Below are 18,589 nucleotides of genomic sequence, written 5' to 3' on the forward strand. Positions count from 1 at the left end.
CTTATGCACTCCACTTCCTAGCTACAGAAAACACAAACTTGGGGGCATATCAACAAAGGCTTTATCTCTGTTATTTTGGCTTTAAAAGCCAAAAAAGCAGAGATAAAACTAGCGCCCTATCAGCAACTGGGTGCTAATATGCAAATTCGCATGTTAGCACCCTTTTACTCTATGCTTGCCCTTGCATCTCTAATGAGATGCAAAGGGGGCGTTGCAGAGGTAAATAATAGGAGAAATGTCGTTAAGCGACATTTCTCCTATTATAAAGGATATCACTAACCCTGTTAGCAATTAAAAAAGCAGCTCTAACCGCGGTTAACGCTGCTTTTTAACGTCTGGTATTTTTCTGACTTAGCCATGATATCCTATGTAAGGTGGATATCATGGCTAAGTATGTCTATCCCTATCAGCAAGCTATTGCCAAACCTTGTGGGTTTATCGCTGTATTTCCAGCGATAATCTCACAATTGGCAGCTTGCGCTCTGAATTTTATCGCTATGGTGATAAGCTTTGCTGATAGCATGCTATCTCCGTGATAAAATTCAGATTTGGCCGGCGATAATCATCCTAGCGCTATGTGCGCTTAGCGATAATTATCGCCTGGCCTTGTAAATAAGCCCCGTGTATACTTCCGCCTCCATCGCCATAGCCCAGACCACCTGCATCGTTAATAGCATCATGCTACCTCTCCAGAGCTGGGAAGAGTTTCCTCTGCCACACACTAACCTCACAGCGTTGCTCTGCTGTGGCATCATGGTACCCTACTGCTCCTGTGCAGGCTCAAACCATGCTCTAGTGCATGCATGTACAAAAGGCGCACACCTTACAGAACTCCACTCTGCACTCGTTCCTCAGACCCACAGGTGAAATCGACCTTCAGGGGGGTTAGTCCTATTCAGACACTAACAGTGTGACTGGAATGAATCCCTCTGCAAGGGTGGGTACAAGCTGGGACTGCATCCACTTCATGGATTCTTCTATCAGAAAGATTCACCTGTGCAGAAATATGGGATACTCCCTGGAAGATTGCTCTTTGTCTATGGACTAAATGTTTTTCTGCACAAACAGAACTCTATCAGGCAGTGGGTGCCTGAAGATGGTGTGCGTTGTCCCACTCTCCATGTGACTCACCCCATTCATACATGCTTAGCACATAGCAGGGACATACCCCCTTCCATAATCTGGCGCCAGAGCTTGTTTCAGGTGAGTTCATGTTTCTGGATCTGCAGTATGAATGCAGAACGCTGTCCCAGTTGGAGCCTGTGCACACTTAGGTATGTGCACCAGGCACAGAGTGGGACTGTGCTCCATCGCAGCAAATGAGCTGCTTCTGGTGCAGACAGATTCTTAAAAATAAATGGGGAACCCAATTAACCCTTGCCGGCTTGGCCAAACAAATATTTGCGGTTAAGTGTGCCTGCCTACAAAGGATTTATTGAATTAAATATTTGGATAATTACTGCAATCAATGTTTAACAAACTCTATCAAAGTAGTTTGCAATTCACAATTTCAAAACCAAATTCTAATAATTTACAGATATTCACAATTATCAAAGAAAATTTGTCACAAGGGTGTGTGTATTCAAAAATAGAGTTTTATATTAATTACATTTCATTTTAAAATGGTTAAAAGATCATACAAAACACAAAGCAACCAGAAGTTACAATAAAATATATGTCTTTGTACAATTGTGTACACCGTTTTCAAATATTTATAAGGCAGTGTAACTAAATTCTGCAGACAATTTTGCCTTTGATACAATGATCTATGAAATCGGTGTCATTGTCAACGTTTCGGTCTACAAAATTTTGTATCCACTAGACCATCTTCAGGACCTTTAAAAAAAAAAGATGAATGACCCCTCGGCAATACTGAGAGTAATTATTGGTTTTTAGATTCCAAACCGGTGTGTAGTGGCACAACAGCATATAACTTATCCAGCAAGCAAGGTTAAGTATTGCTTCACCAGAACACCTTCCACTCGTAAACTGCTTAGAGCTAAATTAATCTGTATAGCCACAACATGGACGGCAGAGTCAGCCACGCTCGCTCGCTCAAAAAGTCAGCGTCTCACCTGCCTGGGAATAAGGCATTGGTGAAAGATGGACTGGCTGTTTGAAGTTGCGATCTGCCTTTCATTGTGCAGGCGGAAACTGGGGCAAGCCGATGACTGCACCCACCTGCACAGGAAGGCCTGGGACCTTCCTGGGACCACTCTTCCCCCTTTCCATGGGATGCCATCAGAAGGTGCTATATGTTTGCGTCACCAGTATAGTCCTGTATATAAGTACCTCATTATTTGATGCCAGCATGCGGTGGGGGCCCAAATCTACAGGTCTTACTGCTATTCCCGCACCAAAATCCAGCAAGTAAGAGTTTTCCACAGAATGGGGAATAACTATCTGGACCTGGTAAAAGGGAAGGGTTGCAGGCAAGGCTTACACCCCCTATACTTCAGTGGGGGTCAGGTAGTGGCCAGGCTGTGATGCGGCCCACATTTCTGTCCCTGCAGCAGTAAAGGCACACTCAGTGCCACCAAGACTGGAGTTATCAGGTCCAGAGTTTGCAGACTGAATACATTTAGGCCATGCAAAACTTGGAATTGCAAGAGGCATATTTGCAGATGGAGTTTTCTCTCCAGGTAAAATCTACAGTTCCTAATAAATGCTTGGGTGGCGCCCAAGTAGTACACTTCCTGACCATGGGCCCGATTCACAGAATGCAATCCTAAACTTACTACTATTTTGGTATTCACAGAATGCACTTACTACTTTTGCCATTCACAGAATGCACTTACTACTTTTGGTATTCACAGAATGAACTTACTACTTTTGGTATTCACAGAAGCTAGGATTTTGTCTTAAGTTTGTCTTAAGATAAACTTAAGACAGACTTAAGACACACTTAAGTTAGGATTTTGTCTTAAGTCTGTCTTAAGTCTGTCTTAAGTCTGTCTTAAGTTTGTCTTAAGTCTATCTTAAGTCTGTTTTAAGTCTGTCCTAAGTTTGTCTTAAGACAAACTTAAGACAAAATCCTAACTTCTGTGAATACCAAAAGTAGTAAGTGCATTCTGTGAATACCAAAATAGTAGTAAGTTTAGGATTGAGTCTTAAGTTCATTCTGTGAATCGGGCCCCATTTCGTTGCTTCTGCACCCGTACCCTTTAATACGGCATAGGTGAAGAGGCAACAGATTCCCTCATTTGCATGATGCCACGCCCTCACGTAAATAGGAGAACACTCTTTTGAGATTGCGCAGGCACATTTTTAGCACTTGGGTGATCTGTATTATAGAAGGGGGCATGGAAGTACCTAAGGCAATACTTAGGTGCCCTTGCGGGTGCAAATGTGGGCACAGATGCCAGCATATTTTATTGCCTTTTTTCTAAAAGAAAATATATACGTCCCTTTGCATTGCCTTAATGTAAGTGGCCAATACTCACATCTAACTTCAACTATCCCCATTGGTTACTGCCCCGCACAACTACAATTATAATTGGGCTGTTCCTGGTAAACACTTCGACGGTTTCCGATAACCTTCGTCAACACTTTGGTAAAATCAGGCTTAATGGAATTATAAAGGTTACATTTCTTTACCAACCCTGCTTACTGTGCAGCTCTGCAGTATGTCTAGAGCAGTGATCTGATTTCCTTCTCATGGTGGCCATGTAGCCTAGGGTTTGGGTGAGTGGAGCATCTGATGACAGACTGAGGATTGGGGCCACCCAACCTGGAGAGACTCTTCAGGGTGGCTGGATGGTCCCTGAGGGTGGACAGCTGATACTTCTATTCGGCCTTCGCCCATCCGGCGCAGCGCCTCTTGCAGTGCATGGCTTCATGCAGAGGGGACAAGTATATGCAGATCCTGGCAGGTCAGCATGAGTCCTTGGTTACTCATCGATGCCAGTAAGTGCTCAGAAAGTATTCCCTTCCCTCTCATCCTCCTTTTAACCGACTCCCAAGTACTGCAGTAGTGCTGGCGGCCAGACCTCAACCAATGCTAGGGAAGAAGATCGCCCACTTCTGAGGAGCGGACAGTGCAGGAGCAGCTCAGACGCCAAGAGACAATTCCTCGTCATCGGTGAGGTGTGGGCACACCACTTGGACGTGTGGGATACTTACCATAGGTTTGATATTGTCCCTACAAATTAGGTGAGCGGGAATGCCTGCTGGGGAGAAGGAACCAATAGGGCAAGTGACCTAAGCACCATGCAGTCACCAGGGGCCATTTGTATGTGGGTAATTGTTTGTGATTACCAAATAGCATTTTTTTGTGATTCACTGTTTGTAATCGCAAACACCAACATACAAATGTGTCTTTGACACATTCTTCGATTTCCAGTGGGTCGCATACAGGCCTACCTCGTGAATTTTAATGAGGTAGGTCTCGGTTTGAGACCGATTGGGAATCACAAAACTCACAGGGATGGTGGCCTGCTAGGGTCAGCAGACCACGATGTCTGTGATTGCTTTTTTTTTTTAATGCAGACCTTTTTTCCTAAAGGAAAACGGTATACATTTAAAAAAATAAAATAAAAGTTTTCTTTTCATTTTTTTAAGCGCAGGACCACTCTTAAAAGATGTTTTTACAAATATTCAGAAAGGAGGAGGGCTCCCTTGTGGACTCCTTCCCATTTGCAAATGCTTTACCACCAACTCGAAGTTGGTGGTAAATTACCAATGTTTTGCAACCACATTTCAGTTGCAAAACATTCGTACTGTGATTTGTTATTAAGAAGGGATGCCCTAAACAAGCCCCTTTTTAAAACCGAATCTCAAACCCAAATTGTGATTCGGTACCAGGTGACTGAATCGCAATTTGACCTATGTACGTTTCAAATTGCCTTTTCTGCATTCACAAACAACTCAATTCTGGGAATCAATCAATCAATCAATCAATCAGGCATTTGTTAAGCGCGACTACTCACCCGTAAGGGTCTCAAGATGCTGGGGGTATGGGGGGGGTTAGCAGGCTCCAGACCATCAAGGGGGAATCTGTCGAAGAGCCAGGTTTTGAGGTTTCTTACGAAGATGAGGAGCGATGTTGTCTCTTTGAGGTGGAGCGGCAGGGCGTTCCAGGCTAGGGCCGCGAGGAAGGAGAAGGAGCGGCCTCCCGATCTGGTCTTTTTGGTGTGGGGGACCGCAGCGTAGGAGAGCTGGGCAGATCGTAGGGTCCTCTGGGGTGCATGGAATTTGAGTCGGCTGTTCAGGTATGCTGGTCCGGTGTCGTGAAGGGCTTTGTGGGTGTGGGTGAGCATCTTGAAGCTGACTCTAGCTTCGATGAGGAGCCAGTGGAGTGTGCGCAGGTGCTGGGAGATGTGGCAGTGTCTTGGCAGGTTGAGGACCAGTCTTGCGGCGGCCTTCTGGATGTTCTGGAGCTTGCGGGTGAGGTTTTTGTTTATTCCTGCGTAGAGTGCGTTGCCAGAGTTGAATCTGCTGGTGACCAGGGCGTGAGTGACGGTCATCCTGTGTTCGAGGGGGATCCATTTGAAGGTCTTACGTAGGAGGCGGAGGGTGTGGAAGCAGGAGGACGAGATGGATTTGATCTGGCGGTCCATTTTGAGCTTGGAGTCCAGGATGATTCCCAGGTTGCGCGCGTGTTCCATGTGGTTGCGCGAGCTTCCAAGGGCGGGGGGCCACCAGGTGCTGTTCCATGCATCTGGGGTTTGGGCCCATGATGAGTACTTCTGTTTTATTGGTGTTTGATTGTAGGCAGCTGTTTTTCATCCATTTGGCAACAGTTTCCATGCCTTCTCGAAAATTGTGTCTGGAGGTATTGGGTTCGTTGGTTGGGAGAGGATGAGTTGGTTGTCATCTGCGTATGACACAATGTTGAGTCCGTAGGTTCTGACAAAGGGGCGAGCAGAGCCATCAAGACGTTGAAGAGTGTAGGGCTGAGGGAGGACCCCTGGGGAACTCCGCAGGTGGTAGGTGTAGGGTTGGAGAGGAAAGGGGGAGTCTGGCCCGCTGTGTTCTGCCAGAGAGGAAGGAGCAGATCCAGTTGAGGGCCTTGTCTTGGATGCCTGCATCATGTAGTCTGCGTTTTAGGGTGCGGTGAGAGACGCCGCAGAGAGATCAAGGAGGATGAGGGCTTCTGTTTCTCCTTTGTCCAGTAGGGTGCGGATGTCGTCTTTTGCAGCGAGGAGGTTTCCGTACTGTGGTTTGTTCTGAAGCCGGATTAGGAGGAGTCGAGGATGTTGTGCTCTTCGATGAATGTGGCGAGTTGGCTGTTGATGGCTTTCTTGATGACTTTAGCTGGGAACGGGAGCAGGGAGATGGGTCTGTAGTGTCTGAGGTCGGTGGGGTCCGCCGAGGGTTTCTTCAGGAGGGTGTTGACCTCGGCGTGTTTCCAGTCATCGGGGAACATTGCAGTTGCCAGGGAGCGGTTGATGGTGTGGCAGAGTATGGGTGCGAGGGTGTTGGCGGCTCTGTTAAAAATGTGGTGGGGGCATGGGTCCGTGGGGGCCCCAGAGTGGATTGACTTCATCATCAGTTTATCTGTGAACGTAAAAAGGCTTTGTACATCTGGCCCCTGGATCTTTGACAAGGCCCTTTGAAGGAATAACTAAGAAGGGTAGAAAGGAAGGGTAATATTGTACATCATTAGCGAGAGACAGCATTTCAGCAATAATATATAATGGTACGTTGGAAGGTCCATGGTAAGCAGTCTGGTATAAAAGGAATAAACTTGGGCGTTTATGACACTGCAGGAATATTATTGCTGATCCCAATATTTCACAAACCTGATTAAGTACATGGCAGACTGTCAATCCCATCCATCGAGAGCTTTGAGGGACAGAGCAGGGTCGAACTAGCTTGCAGGGCAGGCAGCGCTCCGTCCATCATCGCCTTGTGTTTGCTTTGTTTGCCCTATGTTGGCAGGGTATGCCCAGGCGTGAGTCACTTGCTCACTTTGCCACTGGATTTAGGCTAGCCTGACTGATGAAGGGTGTTACCCAGAAACTGGTCCAAGGATGCTTGTTTCCAGTTCAGTGAACACATGGCTTGGCAGTTCGGGCTGGACTGTTCCCATGAGGCACAGGGTCAAGAATGATTTGCATTTAGCTGGGTCTGAACTGAGATGGCAAAGTGAGCTAAAGAATGGTGATGGATTCAAACCAGATCGGTGACTGGGGGTGAGTGTCTGAAAAGTTTCAGCGCTCCGTCCATCATCTCCTGGTGTGCTGTGCCCGAGGGGCTGCACTGGCCGGTCTGTGTGTATTGATTTCCCTGATATTAAAACAAAAGTTGCCTGCAGCAAGCTCAAATCCATGCAGCCTTCCATACCTTGCAACAAACGTACACAGTGTGTCTTTCCAAGTTCAAAACTTCCCCAGTTTGCTCACATTGACCACCTTTTTAGCTCTCTGATCCACTATTTGGGGCTACTTTTATTTTGGTGTGCGGACTCATTTTCTGTTCCAGGCTGTACCTGGATGTATGCTTAACATGTTAAAGTTTTAAGGAACATGTGGGGGTGTGGGGTAAGTGATGTTGGGGGAAGTGATGTCAGTTTGGAGAGACTTTACTGAATCTAGATCAGACCTGGGTGAAATTTTAATTATGCCGGAGTAATCGGAGAAATTTCAGTAACTACTAATGTAATGCGGTTACCAAAATGACGCGATTACACCAGTTTAAGTAATTAAAAGTAATTTCGGGTAAAAATCCTATTGCAGGAGCACAGGGACTACAAACTAAGGGTCCGATGCACAGAATGAACTTAAGACTCAATCCTAAACTTACTACTATTTTGGCATTCACAGAATGCACTTACTACTTTTGGCATTCACAGAATGCACTTACTACTTTTGGCATTCACAGAATGCACTTACTACTTTTGGTCTTCACAGAAGTTAGGATTTTGTCTTTAGTTTGTCTTAAGACAGACTTAAGACAAAATCCTAACTTCTGTGAAGACCAAAAGTAGTAAGTTTAGGATTGAGTCTTAAGTTCATTCTGTGAATCGGTCCCAAAGAGAGAGCAAGCGGCTGTTGGCTACTGCTGTTCATGTCCGGTAGCATTTAGTCCACTTTTCTTTGCACAAAATACATCCTCTGGCCCATTCTGGATACAAGGGTACATTTTGCACTCATAAAATAGTGCTAAATGCTGGATTACGCCGCTCACATAATTGTGCATAATTATAGAAGGTCTGGGGCAGGGTACATTTTGAGGAGGTTTGGGCAGGTTTGTGGTGATGTATGTTCCCACCTTCTGCTCTCTACTGTCATACAGGAAATAGATTGATGTCAGAATGTGCTTCTTCATTTTTTACAAAGGTTTGTCATTTTTATTTCTTGATTTCCAGGGAACGAGTGGTTGTGCCTGGTGCAGTGAGCATGAAGGAGGCAGGGACCGGAAGTGCAGACAACATTGGAGCTCACAGTTGCTCATTTCATACACGAAGCATTTTAATTAAACTGATGTTCTATTCTGCTTTATCCCTCTGGGTCAGAGCAGTGAGAATGGAAGTGACGATTGACGTTTGTTTCATGGTACCTTCCGTCAGGGGGGCTATGCCTTCCAAAGTGTTCATAATAAGAGGAGGATGGGGGGCTGCACGATGCTCTGAGACTGGTACAGTATTTTCTTTTTCGAACAATATTTCTGTATTGAGTGTGCAGCTTCGCTATTTATCTAAATGCTTTGAACCTGAGTACTGGCAGCCTCAGTGCCTTGAAATAAAACATAGATTTTTGCACAGCATAATAGCCTCATAGCCTTTATATAAATGTGAATTTTTCACACCTTGGTGAGTTTTAATCTGTTTAAGGGTCTTATTATGACTTTGGCGGTCCGTTGGACTGTCGTAGCCACACTGACTATGTGGACACTGCCTCACCGGTGGTCGGACCACCCCATTACAATTTGATTGGTCGTACTGAATTGGCACGGTCACAACTGCTAGGAGTCAGAGATCCCTGGTGGTGTTGCGGCGGTCTTGAGGCAGGGCCGCTGCAGCTCCGCCAAGCATATTACGAGTTTCCTGACTGCCACACTTTTCAGTGCGGTGCGACTGCCATGCAAAGGGTGATGGTGAGGAAACAAAGGGGGCCCTACATGGCCCCCTTATGCCTCTGCGCTATGGGGTGTATGCCGTCTGCTTGCACCCACAGTTCCTGCAGGGTATGGACTTGGCAGACCATGACCTGCAGGATCTGCCATTGACTGCCTTTGACTCTCCTATTTTTCAAAGGTACCACAGTGGGACTGCTAAAGAAATGGCCGCCAAGGACTTTAAATGTCATACTATGGTGGGCGGTTTTTTATGGCTTTGACGGTCTCGGAGCGGGGCGGGGCGGCGGGGTAGCGGTCCCGCCCTGACACCACCAACGTCATAATGAGGCCCTAACACTTTATGCATTTTGTGCAACAGAGAAAACAAAATCATAAATCTCGTAAACAAGATATAGATTTAAAAATTGAAAGCCACAAAAGGAAGGATTCGAATCCGGAAGTGAAAACAACAAGCAAGAGCAAAGATAAGAAAACATTAGTTTAAAAGTTGTAATGTTCGTTGCCACACTCTTGCCCCTTTCTCTCTGGCTAGTTCCCTGGTTCTGATATACATTTGGTAGGGAGCTGTGGGACATTTCTAGGTACAGTGGACTGACGTAGTCACTGGGCCGGGGGCGTGGGGGGGGTTAATGGAAAGGAGGTTGTGGACTCTCCTGCTGGCTTCATTATTGACATTGAACATTTTGTCAGGTTCGTTTGGGACATTCAGTTCGACCTCCCACTCTTAACAGCTGTTATCCTTAACACCGGCTCTCTCATTTTTTGTTTGTTCTTCCAATAACTCACAGTGCAATTTCATTATTTCTTTCCTTTGCCTTTCAACCAGACTTAATAGGTCTTTTCTTATGTTTGTGCATTCACATGGTTTTCAGCTGAAATATTAACTGTGCTTAAAGCTGTTCAAGAGGTTGCACAAGGGGCTGTAGATTCTTCATGACAATCAGTACCTTCTGCAGGATTTCCACCTGCGACTCCCTTCGTCTTCGGCTTGATTTGAGGGTTGTTCATGGATGATGGTGGAGAGGTACTAATGAGTTGAACTACACGAGCTGGGCAGAAATTCTTCGAACACGCGGAATTGCTTGTTCGCAATGCTTTTTCACTGTTCGCAATTGCTTTTTGCCTGGTCGGGGGGAAATATCTCGCCAACACGCATTTTGAGAACGCGAACATGCAAAAAAATTCGCGAAGTTGTGGAACGCAGAATTTTGGGCAATTTCGCGTTCTCCACGGAACGCGAAATTCCCCAAATTCCACGAGTGGAACGGAATTTACCGCCTAGGCTGCCCTTCAAGTCTCTATAACCACTCTCTCTCAGATGCATTTAATTGGTTAGATAGCGCCACTCATAGTAGTGTAGGATGTCACAACACTTTGCATCCCACACACAATCATACATTTGTAAATCAGCGTATAGGAAATGTTACATAAGCCAGAGGACTACAAGGTGTAGGAGTGACGTGTCATCCATACTGGTAAGCAGTATAGTTTAAGAGTGCTTGGCCTAGAGAAGCACAAACTCGGAATTTAAAAAAGAAAACCATAGTTGGGGGTTCTCTTTAATAATAAGCATTGATTTCTAAACAAATTAACCCTTTTTGCACACATTAATCGATGTTCTGATCTATACTTTGCAGTGTGCATACAGTTCTTTGAGGACAGTTAATAATTCACTGTTCTATATTAGGATTTTAACTTATAAATTGCAAATAACAAAAGGATGTCTCTTTTAAAAGCAGTAACCCACTGACCTATTTACATTATATGCACTTTGTGTTCTGCATGATACACTTCTTCGCAGCAGGCATATTAACCCTCTGCGCTACCTTGCAGAGAGTCAAATCCTCTACTACACAATTTCTGCTCTCTCTCCAAGAAAAACATTAATCACAAGAGTTATCTTTACCTAATTGTTTTGTTGCCTGAAAATTGCTGCAGGCAAGCAATACGGCAGCATATGCTTTTAAAACCATAATAAACTTGCAAAAACAGAGTCCCCCCCATCCACCCAAGTCAGCGCCCTGTGCAGTGTCACCGGTCGCACCGCCCTAGAGCTGGCACTGCATCCAGACGATTTTTGAGCGTGCCTGCAATGATACTCCTTGTGTGATTTATAATTAGGGCTCCCAGTTTTATGGTATTTATTTTTTAGATCTTTCCATCTGTATTCATCCATATTTATTTGTTGCTAATTTATCTGTATTTATCCATATTTATTTTGGGTTTTGTGGAAAAATGAAGCTGAAATTAGTATATTTCCACATTTATGTAACTAATAAATATACACTCATGCTTGAATGCCTGCCAGGTTTGAGTGCTGTGAACACCCGCAGAAGATAAATCGGTGCACATAGGTGAAAATATGCACATTTCAGTATCAACCTTGTGCATATCTACTGCCTATTTATTAAAATCACTTATTTTACCCCCTTTATCTATCAATCCACACATCTCTTAGCCTGGCAGTCATGGTGGACAGTATTTAGAATTACTCAAAAATCAACCCAATTTCCGTTTTTATCCACATTTAAAAATAAATACAGACAAGACAATTGGGGCCAGATGAAGGGTATCTCGATTTACCTATTCCTAAATAACGAATCATATCGATTCGGTATTTAAGAATAGGTAAATGGGATGTTGGTAATTTTTCATTAAAAATAATGGAATGGGTAAGTTTTGGTAATTACCGAATCGGTATTTACCGATTCGGTAATTGCCATTCATTTCTATGGGCCTGGAGGCCCATAGGAATGAATGGCAATTACCGAATCGGTAAATACCGATTCGGTAAAAAGGGGAAACATTGAAGGGTGGCAGGGTGTCACTTTGACACCCTGTTGCACCCCTCAATTGTGTATGGGTGCACATGTGAAACACATACATGCCCCTGCCACATCGCACTGTTGAAAAAGCAAAATGCTTTTTCAAAGGTTTTCATTATTTAGCACCAACTTGTAGTTGGTGGTAAATAACAAATCCTTAACAGAGGAATGCACCAACTTGAGGGCTCCCTACATCCTGGATTTGGTAATTTACCGAATCAGGATGTTAAGAATTCGGTATTTTACCGAATCCTTAAATTACCGATTCGGGAAAATACCAAATCCTAAAAAAATGCCACCTACATCTAAAAAGCCCAATACCGGTCGGTAACGGATGAAATTCGGTAATTTCGGCCGTTACCAACCGGTATTGGGCGACCTACATCTGGCCCTTGATGTTTTCTGTCTGTATTTATCTGTAAAAATCAGTAAAAACGGAAAACAGGAGCCTTACTTATAATTCATCCTCGGATCCATTTTGGATGCAAGCGTGCATTTTATACGAGAAAATAACGCTAAATGCTGGATTGCGCTTCTCAAATAATTATACATAAATATACGCCATTTTTCGGTAGCTACGGGTAATTACACTAGAGAGAATTGCACCAATTACATCCACCCTTAGCCTCTACCTTAACTCTCAAGCTGTTCAGATGTTACTCTTGATCCCCATCCGTCTTCCGACTTACCAGCGATACCTGGTGCAGTATCATAATGAGCTATGCTGGTGTAATGCAGTTCCTATTTTTATGCGCATGCTGTTTATACTGTGTCATTTAGCCTGATATTTCTCGGACTTACTGATATATTTTTAGACAGCACAGCTTGGAAACAGGATGAAGTAAACTTTGTTCACTGTTTCCAAGCTGCACTGCCTGAAAGTAAAATACTAACTCAGAGAAATATTGGGTTAAAGGAATTCACTTTACACTCTGCAAGTACATGAAAAAAACAGGCGATTGGCTCTGCCCTGAGCCCGCACAGCTCATAGATACCACCCCATGGAGAGGAGTGGGCAGGTGCAGCTCATCATGATACCGTCCCATGGAAGGGAGTGGGCAAGCGCAGTTTATCATGATACCTCCCCATGGAGGGCAGTTGGCAGGTGCAGCTCATGATGATACGCCCCATGGAGGGGAGTGGGCAACTGCAGTTCACCATGATACCTCCCAATATAGGGGAGTGGGAAGGTGCAGCTCATCATGACACCTCTCCATGGAGGGGAGTGGGCAACCGCAGCTCATTATGATACACCCCAGGGAGTGGAGTGGGCAACCGCATCTCATCATGATACACCCCATAGAGGGGAGTGGGCAGGTGTAGCTCATCATGATAAATCCCCAGGGAGGGAGTGGGTGGGCGCAGGTCATCATGATTCCTCTCCATGGAGTGGAGTGGGCAGGCTCAGCTTATCATGATACCTCCCCATAGAGGAGAGTGGGCATGCGCAGCTCATCATGCTACACCCCATGGAGGGGAGTGGGCAGGTGCAGCTCATCATGATACCTCCCCATGGAGGGGAATGGGCAACCACAGCTCATCATGATACAACCCATGGAGGAGAGTGGGCATGCGCAGATCATCATGCTACACCCCATGGAGGGGAGTGGGCAAGAACAGCTCATCATGATACGCCCCATAGAGGGGAGTGGGCAAGTGCAGCTCATCATGATACCTCCCCATGGAGGGGAGTGGGCAACCAAGCTCATCATGATCCACCCCATGGAGGGGAGTGGGCAGATGTACTTTATCATGACAACTACCCATGGAGGGGAGTGGGCAGGCGCAGCTCATCATGATACCTTTCCATGGAGGGGAGTGGGCAGGCTCAGATTATCATGATACATCCCCATGGAGGGGAGTGGGTAACCGCAGTTCAACATGATACACCCCATGGAGGGGAGTGGGCAGATGCAGCTCATCATGATACGCCCCATGGAGGGGAGTGGGCAGGCGCAGCTCATCATCATACCATCCCATGGAGAGGAGTGGGCAGGTGCAGCTCATCATGATACACCCCATGGAGTGGAGTGGGCAGGTGCAGCTCATCATCATACCATCCCATGGAGAGGAGTGGGCAGGTGCAGCTCATCATCATACCATCCCATGGAGAGGAGTGGGCAGGTGCAGCTCATCATCATACCATCCCATGGAGAGGAGTGGGCAGGTGCAGCTCATCATGATACACCCCATGGAGTGGAGTGGGCAGGTGCAGCTCATCATGATACACCCCATGGAGTGGAGTGGGCAGGTGCAGCTCATGATGATACACCCCATGGAGGGGAGTGGGCAGATGCAGCTCATCATGATACGCCCCATGGAGGGGAGTGGGCAGGTGCAGCTCATCATCATACCATCCCATTGAGAGGAGTGGGCAGGCGCAGGTGATGCAACCACATAGTGGCTGCTTGGAGATAATGTTATGACTTTATGAAACACACAGAGGCTAATAACATCCCGCCTTCCAATTTTTACACCTTTCATGCTCCTTCATGCTTTGTGACAGGCTGCACAGAGCGCATTAATGTCACTTCCTGTTGGTGTTGGGAGTTAGGAGTGAGGATGCCTCATGACAGGGCAGCATCGAAGTTAATTTTAAGAGTTTGCAGAGGAATGAAGGAACATTTTGTATAATGTCGGCTGTCCTTGGGGTTTGATGAAGTCCTAAATTCAGTATTGGCATTTGCTGCTGTGAGCGGCCATAAAGGGAATACAATAAGCCTCTCTGTCATCAATAAATCCACACTTCACTACCCAGCAGGCTGTTTGAAATTTGAATGCAGTGGAGCCTCAGACACATGTCCCTCACACACTCCAGCCTGCTGCCCTATAGCAACCAAATAAACAATAATTACATTTTTTATTATAAAACAGCATTTTAGAACATTAAGAACAACATTAAAATTACTGGATCAGTGGAAAGGAAGCACTGCTGGAAGAAACCACATAAACAAACACAAGAACACTGAAAGCACCCCACAAGCCACGCCTCCACAGTCCCAGTACAAACAGCTGACCAATGGCGTGCTGCAATTCGTATTCTTAGCTGCCATTGGACCCCGGGCCTTCTGCAAGTCTTGAACAGCAGACCTATCATGTATACATGGAAAAGGAAAACTGTTGTGCACAGCATGGCAAGTGATCATAGATTTCTGAATAGTAAGTGTAAAAGCGTTAAGTCAGTGGTCTTTAAACGTTTAAATGCCACGCCCCCAGTATGAAAAAACAAATATTATAGTCAATTGCAATGTTTAGGTATGTCTAGACTTGTTTAAACATCAGAGTTATGTTAAACCTTTTAAAAATGGCCCATTACAGAGTTGCTGACTGCTGATAATTTCTTTTCAGCTTAAAACAAAGCACTGCTATCAGCATGATGTTCCTTTTGACCAGAGCCTGACAACCCCACCTGGTATCACTTAAAGCCCCCATAGGGGGTCCGACCCCCAGTTTAAAGAACCCCGTGCTATGGAAACTATGTGGTTTCTTCTTACATTTTACATGCTTCTCCCAATCTTGCATTCCATTGAGTGTTTGCTTTTTCCAGGATGTTGTTAATTTATTTTTAGGCTGCATATTTCTCTTGTCTAGTGCTTAATTTGAATTAAGTTGCATCCAGGTGTTTATAGTTCAGCACAATTGGGTTGTAGCTGAAGGCAGTGAGAGTTTCTGTCAGTGGGGCAGTATGGTGTTCAGTGGGAGAGAGGATGTAGCACTATGGTCAGAGATGGCCAATTTTGAACTGAGGGACCAGGTTCATCCTTCATGACCAGTCCACCAGACCACTTTCCTGAGGGAGCATATTCCTGTGCTAGACCTTAGAAGGCGTTGCAAGATCTTAGACTCCCCGGTGTCTTAGCACCGGCAGGTGGACCATAGCTGTGGCAAGTGTGAGTTAACCTTGAAGGCCTGTCCACCACAATCCATGCTGAATTTCACCTCCAGTCTTGTGGGCAGGCCTAAGAAGCAGCACAGCCTAGAGCAACAGAGACTCTATCAATGAGGTCACAGGACCCTTGAGAAGGGTCAGCTCTAGGGCCGTGCGAACGGTGGGATCGCACTGGGCCTGACTTCAGGTGGGGGTGTCATGTTTGCAAGTATATTATGTTTCTAAAAGCACTTGCTGCCTCCTTCCTGGCCTCCAGCAATTTTCGGCAACAATAAAAATGCCCTGATAACACCAGTAATTAATGTTCTACCAAGAGAGAGATGGAGTTTTGTCAGGTGGAAGTTTTGACTCGTGAAAAGATAGTGCAGAAGGTTATTGTGCCTGCTGCAAAGAACATGTACCATGCAGATCACAAAGTGCACATAATGTAAATAGGTCGGTGGGTTACTGCTTTTGTCAGTGAGATCCCTTTGTTACTTGCAGCTTCTAAGGGCCCGATTCACAGAATGAACTTAAGACTCAATCCTAAACTTACTACTATTTTGGTATTCACAGAATGCACTTACTACTTTTGGTATTCACAGAAGTTACGATTTTGTCTTAAGTTTGCCTTAAGACAAACTTAAGACAGAGTTAAGACAGACTTAAGACAGACTTAAATTAGGATTTTGTCTTAAGTGTGTCTTAAGTGTGTCTTAAGTCTGTCTTAAGTTTGTCTTAAGACAAAATCCTAACTTCTGTGAATACCAAAATTAGTAAGTTCATTCTGTGAATGCCAAAAGTAGTAAGTGCATTCTGTGAATACCAAAATAGTAGTAAGTTTAGGATTGAGTCTTAAATTCATTCTGTGAATCGGGCCCTAAGTCACTATTTTAACATAGAGCAATGAGCTATTAACTGTCATCTAAGAGCTGCATGCAAACTGTAAGGTATAAATTAGAGCATTATGGTTCCCCCCTCAGTCTTTGATTATCTTAATGTTGCAAAAGGGTTCATTTGGATAGAAATTAATTCTGGCCATTAAAGGGAACCCCCAACCATGATATTACGTTCTAAATTCAGAGTTTGTGTTTTTCCAGACCAATCACTATTAAACTATACTGCCTACTAGTATGGTTTTCATGTGATTCCTACAACTTGTAGTCCTTTGTCTTATGTAACATTTCCTATGCAGTGTTTTACACACTTATGATTGTCTCTGTGTAATGTGTGTGATGTTAAGTGCTCCGACGCCCTACACTGGTAACAGTGGCTCTGTAAATCACAAACGAAATGCATCTGAGCAAGAGTGTGATTATGGAGATATGAGGGGTACTGTTAAATGGTGGTAGTGAGGGAATACATGACAGAGGGAGTCATTGGGGGGAACAGACACACATTGTCCCACAGGGCTCCACCAGCGCTAAATCCGGCCTGCCCTTGAGGCCAGTCCGCCTCACCCATTGTCACCTCCACCATGGGTCGGCAATGAAGGATTTACACAAACACCAAGCTAAGGAAAATGGGATGCAAGGTAGGCATTCCTGTGCAAAAACTGCTGGTATCCCCACTTCCCAATATTAACAAGGAATTCCTTCTATGGTGCAAAACCCAAAAAACTGCCTCTATCTCCAGTTAGAGGCAGTTTTTTAAGACCAGAAAATAGTTGGTCTTAAAAATGGTGCAAATACTCGGGGTCTCATTTCACAAAGATTTGGTGCTGGACAGCGCTGCAAGGAATGTTGCTGCGCTGCCCAGTGGCAAAACTACAGGGCAGGAGTGCGCACCATCAATAAGATAGGGCATTCCTGGGCCTCCTTTATTCAAAGTGTTGCATCGCTGCGACAAAACATTGTTGCAAAACTTTGCACTATGCCCTTCGTGTAACACCAAGGATGTGCTGTATTCACTGTACGGCACTCCATGTCACAATTAATGACAGATACATCTGGAATCCTCATGTATCTGTCAGCGCTAAAGTCATGCTTTGCTGCAGTTGTGTCACAAGCATGATGCAACTCCAGCAATGCATGGGGCCAGCCTATCCCTGTGGAACTGCGTCACCCTTACGCCTGCTATGAGGCAAGCCTAAGGTACTGACGCAGCGCCGTCCTACAATTCTTGCAGTAAAATCTTATGGATTTCACTGTGCCACTCCTATGAGGCTTTGTTGCATGGGAACACCCACCCTGCATACATCATACCTGACGCAGGTATAATGTGGCACAGCACTTCACAAGGTCACGCATATGCCTAGATGCATCACTGTGCAAATACGGCACAATGTGGTGCAAGAATCATGCTGCAAGTACTTCAAGAAAATGGCACACCAGCGTGGTGTGAAAAAGTCAGAAGGGGCTCATGAATAGGCCCCACTGTCTTTTTCCCCTACGTTGGTGCACAATGGCTGCCATGCGCCAAGGCAGGCACCCTTGCGCCATGGTGCAAGAGGGACTGTGTTGCGGAGTTGATTGATGTTGTGGCTCCATCTCTTCTTGAGACGTCTGCAGGTGGGGCTGGACTAGGTTGTGCGCTGTGGTGTTGGTGCCTGCAAGAGTTTGCGGAGTGGTGGTGCTGAGGGAGTTGACGGGAAGTTCTTCAGTTGCCTTGATCCAGCTGCGAGGGTGGGGCAATGATGGTGATGGTGTAAGGTGGGCGTGGTGAAGGCATGATGTAAACAATGATAGTCGGTACAGGAGAACCTGTGGTGTGGCTGTAGTTGATGTTCCCGCTGGTGGAGAAGAGAAGATGGGCTCGAGCGTGTGCCAGGCTATGTGGGTTGGTGCTGTGAGGAGCTGCTTGAGTCTGATGTTGTCGAGCTTTCCCAGGAGTGGTGTGGTGTTCTGGTCACTGGGGTTGTCCAGGTGGAACTTGA

The sequence above is a fragment of the Lissotriton helveticus genome, chromosome 1_1 (assembly GCF_964261635.1).
Source record: "Lissotriton helveticus chromosome 1_1, aLisHel1.1, whole genome shotgun sequence".
NCBI classification, from domain to species: domain Eukaryota; kingdom Metazoa; phylum Chordata; class Amphibia; order Caudata; family Salamandridae; genus Lissotriton; species Lissotriton helveticus.